The sequence below is a fragment of the Rhipicephalus microplus genome, chromosome 7 (assembly GCF_043290135.1).
Source record: "Rhipicephalus microplus isolate Deutch F79 chromosome 7, USDA_Rmic, whole genome shotgun sequence".
Classification (NCBI taxonomy): Eukaryota; Metazoa; Arthropoda; class Arachnida; order Ixodida; family Ixodidae; genus Rhipicephalus; species Rhipicephalus microplus.
In genome coordinates, this window is record NC_134706.1 from 21335746 (window position 1) to 21347494 (window position 11749).

An 11749-nucleotide genomic window follows, 5' to 3' on the forward strand; every position below is an offset into this window, starting at 1 on the left:
GGATGTTTGAGACCCTTCGTAAGAATTATTGACATACCCAGCTACACCGCGCAAATCACACGCAGGCTCTGTCTTGTCTCATAAGGATATATATAGATATAGATCCAAATTTACTTTTGCGCAGCCAGCCGATTTCGTGTTTCCTGAGTTTCGGCTGCCCGAGGAGACTCAGCAGCATGTAGTAGAAAAGCGGGAAATCCTGATAGGCTGTATGTTTCATCTAGACATTATCGACGTGCTTTATGAATAAGTAATCGGCAACAAATAGATAGTGCCTGTAGCGGGCGCTAAATATTTCTAGTTGGCCTTAGCTTCAGATGTCTTTACCTTAAGAATACTTACCCATGGCTCTTGGCCTATTACCTTCAGTGGGTGAGCGCCATCAGGAATAGGGCATCATCATCATCATCATCGTCGTCGTCGTCGTCGTTATCATCATCATCATCATTATCATCATCGTCGTCATCATCATCATCATATTCCAAAGGGTGGCGACGCCATTTTGAGTGCATCAGCAGCAGCACATTCAAAGAAAAAGATTCAAACGCGAATCACTCTGCAGACGCTAAAATAACCGTAAGCACGTCTGTTTCGTGTCGTAGTTGCACCATCTCTCAAGCAAAAGTATTCTCGGAGCTGCGGGACTTCGCCCCAGTACCACGGTATGGACCTATATTATCTGTAGGGTTATTATCTTGTCCACGCATCGGCATGTAATACCGAATAATGACACATGCAGGGACCACTATTCAGTTCATTTGCTTGGCCTCAGAGATAGACTTTCGGCTTCTAGCTCCACCCTGCGTCATAAATTTATGCAGCTGCAATGACACGAGACAGACATATTTTGTTCTATATCTAGACAAAAGATTTCAGGTTCCTTACATTTTTGATGGCGGATCGCTTCCTCGCATCGCTTCCTTAAACACACATGGCATGCTTGGAGACGCACAAATGCAATCGTTATTCTTTTGCTTTTCTGGAATCTATCAATGATATACTGTCACGCGCTTACTTTTATACACGCGTTATGACGCGTGTATAAAAGAACCGCACGTGTCAGTCTTTTATACACGCGTCATAACGCGTTCCAGAGTGGCATACAAGATAAACGCGGCCTGCGTTGCGCTTAACAGAAAGTGATAGCGGCTTTCTTCGTAAACCAAAAGAACCGCACGTGTCAATACGAAGGACTTGTCACCATTTCTTGTTGACAGTAACCCCTTAGACTTTTCTATTGGGCTCTTGTGTTAGTGTTTTACCAGTACAGGTGCTTCAGAAACTAAATTACTGGGATACCTAAGAGTAAAGATAGTTTTGATTGTCTATGCACATAATACAACGCCTCGATGTGAGGTTTCCGTGTTGCGAGTGCGTTTTCACTTCCTGTCAGAAAGCAAGAATGAAGAACGCAGTGATAGCGACCGCTCCAGCCCCCCAAATGCTCATACCGGGGCCACAGGTTCTCGCACCACCACCGCCACTCTCTACAAACGCACCCCAGGTCATCCAGCAGTCGTCAGCATCATCAGAGCCTACGCTGCCGACCAATGTCGACAGAGGCGCGATGCCTAGCAAGACCATCGCCGTATCAGGTGAGTGGATGGCTTGCATGAGTACATTTCAATAAGACTAAGCCTTAGATGCCCGATCGTGCATGACAAGTCACAACCTGGGTCCGCAGTGGCTCCGAAGTGAGAATATTTATTTATACGCTCGGACGTATATGTGACGCGAGCAGCGTGACCTGTCATGTGGCGCCTCACGACCACTTCCTGAATTAAGGCGGACCGACGGCTCCCGTTGAGAATCGCGCGTTCGCGCTAGTATTGAGATAAAGAATGCGTTGAAGTAGGTTTATTCACCGAAACCACACTCGTGACTCTGGAGTCGCCTGTACAGATAGTTAAGGAACCTTGACATACTAGCGATGGTAATACTTTATGCCTTCATTCATGCATGCATTGAACCGATAGATTGCTTGAGTTGTCAGGAGTGCAAACGAGATCTATTAAATGGGAAATCTTTAACAGTGAGGCTGTATTGCATGCCGTAATTTGTAAGGCCTATCGAAACATTGGACATGAGCCCGTGCGGTCTGTAATAACATTACCGTCATCATAAACAGCTACAGTTAGAACACTGAACTACCGAACACAAGGCGACAGTCAGCCTCGTGGTTTCTTCAGAAAACTGTCATTGTCATCGAAGGGTATGTGCAACGAAAATTGGATAGATCCCGCAACTCAACACTGGTAGAATAAAAAGGAGAGCTAATCAGACAAAGAGCTGTAAAGCAAAGACGGTGAGCACAGGACCCGGAGTACATCAAGGTAACGGTGAAGGCAATGGCGGCCGTGCGAATACACCGAAGCGATGTGAAAGCTTCGAAGCACGCTCTCTTGGCCTTTGCCAAGACGTATATATATATATATATATATATATATATATATATATATATATATATATATATATATATATATATATATATATATATATATATATATATATATATATATATATATATATATATATATATATATATATATATATATATATATATCGAACGCGTTATTCGAAGATCGTAGGTTCGATTCCTGCTCACAGCTGGTAATTTTTTCATCCACTTTTCTTTCTTCTTTCTTCTTATTTACATTCCATTGGTTCTAATAACTTCCCCTGTACATTCCTTGGCATTACTGTCTGTTATATCTCATTAATATTGTGTTAAAACACGGAAATACGAGCCCTTAGGTATACACTTCTCTCCCCCCCTTATATATATATATATATATATATATATATATATATATATATATATATATATATATATAACAGGTGCCAACCCTTGATTTCGGCACGAATATCAGTACCTCAACTTTCGACATCCGCTCTGAATGTTACTGTCACAAATTTCTCTGCGCAGGGAATCGACGTAAAAACAACTTGGCATCACATATGTAAAACCTAACGAGTTAGACGCAACATAGGAAATGCATACCTAGATGAAGTAAGCTTTACTCGATAGATTAGTTTTTTTTAATGATCCCATTTCGAAACTTCAAGCCTTACGCGGTTTACAGCAAGATTTGGCAACTTTTGTTGTTCCATTATTTTAGGATGGAAGAGTTCAGCATGGACGACTAGATTCTTTGGGTAAGTTCTTTCACGTGTAAACCTTTATGTCATTTATTGGGAAATAAATCTTATTAACCCGCGACGCGGATTTTCGCCGTCACCGTTACCGTCATGCTCCATATAAAGTAATAATCAATATTATCGTCTGACAGCTAGTATGTTTTATAGGCAAATAAGAGCTTACGAAAGCTACATACAGGAGCTTCTCAAATAGGGTAAATGGCGAAACGCACTGGTTGACTGCGTTGGGAAAAGGAACATAACAAGATTTTATTGATATGTGGTGTTTTCGGTCCCAAACCACCACATCGTAATGAGAGACATCGTAGTGGAGGGTTCCGGAAATTTCGACCTCCGGGAGTTCTTTCACGTGCGCCCAAATCTGGGCACACGGACCCGCAGCGATTTCGCCTCCATCGAAAATGCAGCCGCTGCAGCACGGATTTGATCCCGTGACCTGCGGGTCAGCAGCCAGGTACCTTAAGAAGTACTTTTGGTTTGGGCTAGTTGGTTCATAGTGCTCACATAGCACTACATGATAGCTTAGCCACTAGACCACCACGGGAGGGGGAGAAGTGTAACAAATAGCAATAGCATATACAGTTGTAACTAGACCACCATGGTGGGGTACCAAATCAAAATAGCATATACAGTTGTAAAATAAAGCAATTAGTTGAAGTGAGCATTTTTAATCGAAGCCACAACGTTGTAGGCCTGTATGCTCAGATTTGTGTGAGTGTGAGTAATTTTCAAATGAAACGAAGAGAAAAGTGAGCCCCGTAACTGTCTCTCAGGGGGAGGACACCTCAACAGAAGCTCGCGAAGGGATAGGGCATGACCTACTACACTCCTGACCTGCCCAGAGAGCACCTCTTCCAGCGCCCACGTTCTAGTTCATACCTTCTGCCGCTAGGGCCGTCACCTACGAGCGGCGTGGCGCTAGTCAGCACCTGCTCGCTGACGTCATCTTCACTCTTTGTGGTCAAATTTTGACCAACAAAGCACTCGTAGTGCGTATTTATGATCCAAAATTTAGAATTATTCAGAAATAATAATACTAAAAGACATTCAGAATTTTTTTGCAATAAAATGCACGCTACCACGCATAGGCTGCCCTACATCGTGTAAATCTACGGGTTCCCACGTTTGTCAACCAGTGTGCTATAAATACTCAAGCGCTCTGAACACCTTGCTTAACCAGCAATGTATGGGAAGAAATAGTCACATATATGCCGCCAGTTCACTACAGAATGCAGGCATTCTTATACCAGCGCCTACAAAACAACCGTAAAGAAACAGACGAACAGGTTATAGGTAGCGCCACCAATGGTGAGCGGTTGAACGAGAGCGGGGACACGCGCTCCCATAGGAACCCCGCTATCTGAACAGGTCAGGAGTGTAGTAGGTCATGGGATAGGGTAAAAGAGGGACTAAAAGGATGGGATTCGAAGGTAAAAGGATAGAGAGGAAGGAGAGAGCGATGTGCAGGAACAGCGACTGACAGAAAACTACGGAAGTAAGGAGGAGATAGGAAAGATGTACATGGTCGCAGGAGTCTGAGGACGGGGCACCACTCGGCGAGAGCTTCTGTCGGCGTCAGGAGATGGCGTAGGTCGAGCCCAGTTGGCCAGAGCTGCGCTGTCGTCGGAGATTGCGGGGGCACAACCGGTCGGCACGAAATCCAGCGAGCGAGTCTCAGATTTGGTTGAACCTTGAAGAACCCCAAGTGGTCGAAAGATCCGGAACCCTCGACTACAGCGTCTCCTATGTGGTGGTTTTGGGACGCTAAACCCCACGTATCAATCAATTATTTCGATTTCTTTTCGGTCCGTTTCCCTCACATAAAAACCGTATGTATAAGTAAAGTACAGCTTTTAGTTAAAAGTTAGTTATACGCCTAAATGTTCTCTCCTGGTCCCTATAATGTCTCGGGCTGCTCCGCCTAATGAACTTCAACACAGTAGGCCCGGAATGGGACCTTGCGAAGTCCTCACTTAATGATCGATGTTATTGTGCTACGCTTTGATGCGAACACCTATTGTACCGTAAGTATTTCGAGCGTTACGACTGATTCTGGGGAAAGAAGGCCCTGTCCAGTTGAATTTCACTTTGAAAATCATGGAAATTTCACTTCGTTGTGATCTGCAGGACGCGTGATCAGCTGACATTCACGATGGTCACTGCCACCATCGCACTCTGCTTGGTCGTCCTCATGCTGGCAATCGTGATGCAATTAACAAGCCGTGAGTAATTTAGGGCATCTCTTCTTTATCGGCATTTCATTAGTACTTAATTTGATGGTACAGAATACTTGTTACAGAAAACGACATTGTGTTCAGTAACAACATCGCGGCTGTAGGTTTTTACAATTACCCTCCCTTATTTATTTCACTTTGTGCTTAAACACCGCCAATTACTTTTTCTTTTCTCCTCATATGTTACTGAATTCAGTGTTTTAAAGAGGATAGTTCATATTCTTGAGATAACTCAACGTATAAACTTTGTTCTGTCTGTCGCCCAATTTGCCTGTTTGTCAACCGAAATGGCTTAAGTTCAACCGCATCCCCATCACCAATATTGGCCTGGTTTCTGCGTTCATGCTTGTGCGATTGTTGATCAAAAACAAATAATTCTCAGATTTGAGGAACAATATCAGCATGTCACTATTCTGCGATGTGTTTCCTTATACTAGAAAGAGCATACGTAAGTTTTCCCATGGCTGTAGCGTTTATTACGCTGGGCCGACAATGCGGCGCGATGCACGAAAAGGCCGGTGTTTCTTACGGTGCAGTGCTGCCACCGCTGCCACGTATACCCTGCATGTACAAATCACGGCATCCGAGATTGCTCGCGCAAGCCGTGCGCTCGCAATATCGGAGGTCATCCTTTCGTTTTCCGAGTTTACTGCCAGATGGCACTCATGCCTCTCTCAGCACCTCCAGAGTACGATACACTGATTTTCTCGCGCGAAAGATCAAGTGAACGTTTTATTAACTCTCTCCAGACGGAAGACTGTCATCTTTTGGCATTAGCAGTCAAACATGTAGATACGGGGGCCAACTATTTTATGTAATTTTATTTTTTATCTCTTGATGAGTGGTTACTTCTGGTTATGCGGCTTGAAATCATTCTTGCTGCTGTTCTTTCAATTCCGTGTATTTAGGTTCCAGCTGCCTAAAAAAGCGATATCATTTTATTTTTTTATGTTCCACTGCATCACAGGCAATGTATATGCGCAAGGCCACTGGTGGAGCAAACTAATTTGGTAATAATCATTTCAACGTACACAATGTTCAGCTTCAATTAGCTGAATTCTATGAAAACCCCACTTAAAACATATTTGGAGATAATGTCATTTTCAGAGCGATACTCGTCGTAGTTCCTAAGATCGCACTCAATTTTGCGTCATCAAGCGAGGAAAGTGTCCGTCAGCGCCAAACTGCTGCAATGAATGTAATCCACTGAAAAAAAGCAGGCTTTTTCCATAAACTCCACATAGCGAAATACACGATGAATGATGTCACTCTGAATACCCTTGACTGATAGTATGCGATCATTAGAGACTCGTGTTTCTGCCATACAACACCAAATGCACCAAATTAATCAAGGAGACAATTACGGTGTATAATGTCCGTTGTGAAACCTCATGACAATATATTGAATAATATGTGGGGTTTAACGTCCCGAAACCACTATATGATTATGAGAGACGCCGTAGTGGAGGTCTCCGGAAATTTCGACCACCAGCGGTTTTTGAACATGCGTCCAAATTTGAGCACACGGGCCTACAGCATTTCCGCCACCATCGAAAATGCAACCACAACAGCCGGAATTCGATCCCACGACCTGTGGCTCAGTAGCCGAGTACCTAGGCCACTAGACCACCGCGGCGGGGTAGTGGCACTATCACAGTGCTATACCTCATTCTAGCACCAGTGTGGCACTTGGTGCTAGGACGCAGCTGGTACGCTGCACAAGGCACGTTGAACGCTGTCATGCATGCACTCTGGGACAGCCGCTATTGACAGAGCTTTTACTGGGAACGCAATAGACCGTGTTTTGAAATTGTTTTTAAAAACTTTTGTCATGGTCACATTGTAGTTTACGCTGAAACACGAGCCCCAGAAACAAGAGAAAAAAAACTACAACGAGTGCGTGAGAATAACAATCCACATGGACGCACTGGACGTTCTGATAATGATATGTGGAGTTTAACGTCTCAAAACCACCATATGATTATGAGAGAAGCTGTAGTGGAGGGCTCTGGAAATTTTGACCACCTGGGATTTTTTAACGTGCACCCAAATCCGAGCACACGGGCCTACGACATTTCCGCCTCCATCGGAAATGCAGCCGCCGCAGCCGGGATTCGATCCCGCGACCTGCGGGTCAGCAGCAGAGTACCTTAGCCACTAGCAGACCGCGGTGGGACGACACTGAACGTTCTGAGTCTTACACGTTACCGCTACACCACACTTGTAAGACAGGATTAAAATTATTTTTTCTTCTTGTTAGTAGAACCCATTCCAGTATCCAATACCTTTTTTGTCTCGTTTCGAAATTCGCAGTTTATTCTACACTTGCTCTTGACATCTTCCACTGTTTTGCCGCAATACGTACTAACGTAATCGCCCCCGAAGTCTGCCAGGCCTTCATTATCAGGGCCTGGGCTGTCGCAGAGGCCACCATAGGAGTCCTGGAATAGGGACCCTCCCCGTTTTCCTTGAATGTTCACAATAAAATGTTTTCATCATCATCTTCTTCTTCGCCATCATCATCATCACCACCATCACCACCAACATCATTATAATCATCATCATGATCATCATCATCATCGCAGATGTGTTGCGGGAGTCGCACCGACCCGCTAAATGGTTTGTCATACTTCAGCAGAGAACATCGTGCATCTGAACTGCTCACTGGACACTCCAATTTTGATCACGCGTTTGCAAATATTTTCTGCCGGCCTGGATACGCTCCGCGTACTACACCTTGAGTACACTCTAGTATAACCAACCATTTCATTGGGCTTAGCAATGTTTTTCTAGAGCCATGATAGCTATGAAGATGGAGGATTTTGAATTACGAAAAGTTTAATCGCTTTTAAGATGCAGTTTCTCTCATAACTGTATCAAGCAAGGTCATATTTGCTTCATCGACTAGACAAATGAGAAGCGGAAACGCCGAGATTGGCCGCCGCCCCACCGAGGTGGTCCAGTGGCTAACGTACTCGGCTGCTTACCCGCAAGTCGCGGGATCGGATCCCGGCTGCGGCGGCTGCATTTTTGATGGAGGCGAAAATGCTGTACGCCCATGTGCTCAGATTTGGGTGCACGTTAAAGAATCCCAGGGGGTCTAAATTTCTGGAGCTCTCTACTGCGGCGTCTCTCGTAATCATATTGTGATTTTCAGACGATAATCCTCATAAATCAATTATCAGTCAGATTGGTCATTGCAGTGGCTCACTGTTGCCGATGACGTGCGCCTTTCTGCAGTTGGAGCCCATATGTAAAGACCGACTGCTAGAGTATAGGTCGATCTTGATTATCAGGCAGAGCAATAGTTGTCACACTGTGTCGCAAGTGATCAGTTCTTTCGTTACGATTTTATTTTATAAATTACGTATACTGTAGAGAAGCTTCCGAACACTGAAATTGGTCAAACTCTCAGGTGACTTCTAGTGGGTCTACCCAAAAAGGATGCCGCTCGCGCTGAGAGCCCGTGCTTGGCCGTTACTGTCCCCATTGTGCATGCTCGCTGTGTGCCGGCTAATAAACGCCTTAACAATTTGGTGGAAATGCTGGATTTAACCTTTAACGCTTTAACGCTTTAACCGCACCCTGGGCGACATGCTTTCGATGTACGTCGCCGCCAACCACACGAATTGGGATACTATACTGCCCTTCGTCACATATGCCTACAACACCACCCCTCAGAGCACAACCGGGTTTTCACCTTTCTTGTTGCTGTACGGAAGGCACCCGTCACACACTATCGACAAGATACTCCCGTACACGCCGGATCCATCTGAGTGTGCACCTATTTCTGAGACAGCCAGGCTTGCTGAAGAGTTTCGAGAGCTTTCTAAGACTTTTACGACGCATTAGCAAGAGCGGCAGAAGAGTATTCGTGATGGCTCCGCCACTTCTGAGCCCACGTTCCTTCCTGGTTCTCTTGTATGGCTCTCAGTCCCGATCTCTGTAGCTGGCCTTTCTTTCAAGCTACTTCCCAAATACGAAGGCTCTTACCGTGTCATCGAGCGCACACCTCCGGTCATCTATCTGACCGAACCAATTGAACAAACTTCGGGCATGCGCCGTCGTGGGCGCGACATAGTCAACGTGGAGCGCCTGAAGGCTTAGTATGACCCGCTCATAGTGACAAGCAGTTAGGTCGCCAGGCGGCTCCCTCTTTGACTCCGGGGTAATTGTAGAGAAGCTTCCGAACACTGAGATTGGTCGAACTCTCAGGTGCCTTCTAGCGGGTCTACCCAAAAAGGATGCCGCTCGCGCTAAGAGCCCGTGCTTGGCCGTTACTGTCGCCATTCTGCATGCTCGCTGTGTGCCGGCTAATAAACGCCTTGACAATACGATGATCGATCACTCTTCAGCGAAAGCGCACGCACTCGCGCTCGACGGATCAATGGTCTAGGGTATGTGCACCTCCATCGCCTGACTAAAACTAAATCTAGGCTACCGTAGCACACAGAATAGAATGTTGTTATGAAAATGTTCGATAAATTTCACGCTCGACATCTCGCAATCCAATGTGATGTCCTATAGAAAGTACACCGAGTGCGCCCACATTCTTCCAATGTACTGCCAGTGGTCCCAGTCTGTGGACAGGCGCCGGCGGCCAGTGCCTTTCAGTGCATTCAGCAACACTTGCCGTGCAGTACAGTGTGACCCAGTTCCTCTCAGTTCACGGCGGTAGAAATAAACTGTATATTTCTGCACTGGGAAGTACTGAAAACACTGTTTCTTTTCCGATGGACATACTTACCTGCAGCTTTGTCCGCTTTGATTAATATATATGGACGTCATATTTGTTTCATTAAAGCGCAAGAAGAATTGGTGCTTCCTGTAATTTCCTTGGCGTAAATGTTCGTTGTATTCATTCTGTTCTTTCAATATGCCTCTACAATCAAACATGTCTTGGGTGTGCAGAAAACATCGAAAGTTCGACCATTGATGTGGATTCAGGCACAACGAAATCGAAGGTCACTGAAGGCCAGACCAGCAACAAGCAGACAATCGTCACGGAGCCTCTGGAGACCACTGATATGCCTCTGGAGCCCACCACGTCGGCCACCAGCACCCCTAGGCCAACACCTGTCACGTCATTGCCTCCTGAGACCACTGCTACCGAAACACCAAAAGGTGGAAGTGCTGTAATATTAAATTCTAGGCAGATTGTGCAAGAGCATAACAAGGTGCACGCCTTAGGCGGAGGTCACCTCTTAGTTTATTGCATTATTCTGTGCCCTTACGCTTCGAGCTGACTAATTCACGCTGTGGCTGCTAAGATAAAATAACTACCAGGCAAGACGTTGGTGGAGGGTCAGATCAATGGAACAAGGCCAGTTTTTCTTCAGCCCTGTCTGCCGGTCCTGTCCTGTCCTGTCCTGTCCTGTCTGTCTGTCTGTCTGTCTGTCTGTCTGTCTGTCCGTCTGTCCGTCTGTCCGTCTGTCCGTCTGTCCGTCTGTCTGTCTGTCTGTCTGTCTGTCTGTCTGTCTGTCTGTCTGTCTGTCTGTCTGTCTGTCTGTCTGTCTGTCTGTCTGTCTGTCTGTCTGTCTGTCTGTCTGTCTGTCTGTCTGTCTGTCTGTCTGTCTGTCTGTCTGTCTGTCTGTCTGTCTGTCTGTCTGTCTGTCTGTCTGTCTGTCTGTCCGTCCGTCCGTCCGTCCGTCCGTCCGTCCGTCTGCCTGTTCGCTCCAATCACACAAGAGCACGCATCAGACGGAGAAATGACCGGAAGCTTCTTCCCAATCATCATCATTCACTCTGTGAATATGCTGTTAATTTCTTTTTGTGACAGCGTCATCTCTCCTCTTTATTCGTCAAGTATACGAACACCACCAACGCCATCTAGTGATATTATTTTAAGGACATATACGGAAAACGCTATCTAGTGAGTAATTCTTAAAACTAACTAGAAGTGGCTATAGTACAACAAGCAACGAGAGAACGACCCACACCAAAAAAAGCTTCGCCCCTAAATGTTAGCCAAATCCTGAGTCTGCTCGAATAAGACTGTTGCCAAGTTTATTATATCAGCGCCATGTCAAGAACAGCATAGTTGCATCCTAGCCACATTCACTTTGTTTCATTAGTGCCATAATAACAACCAAGACGCCCAATATGAAGCAGAAGAGCAGAAGAGCTCAAGCATGTTTAGAGGGCCTTCATTAGATGTCAATAACAAGAAAGCACTGCCGACAGTGCAATATTGGGGGCCTGCTGCCTGGAAAGACCACTCTCCCTGGAAGCCTAGTTGTCACCATTACGTCCATGCAACAAAAGACGGAACCATCGGTAGCGCAAGCGTGGTGTTAATTTTGTCTCAAAACGTTGGCATATGGTTCGTTTGCTACGATTTAAACCTCTTTCTAGGG

General features: G+C 45.5%; 1 long non-coding RNA gene across 1 annotated transcript; it reads left to right on the plus strand.

The window, feature by feature from the left end:
* The first annotated feature begins 1519 nt into the window (after window positions 1–1519).
* LOC142766842 (uncharacterized) lies at window positions 1520–5376 on the plus strand. The gene is made up of 3 exons (XR_012884611.1): window positions 1520–1595; window positions 3120–3156; window positions 5287–5376. It is a non-coding gene; the product is annotated as an uncharacterized LOC142766842 (long non-coding RNA).
* The last annotated feature ends 6373 nt before the right edge of the window (window positions 5377–11749 follow it).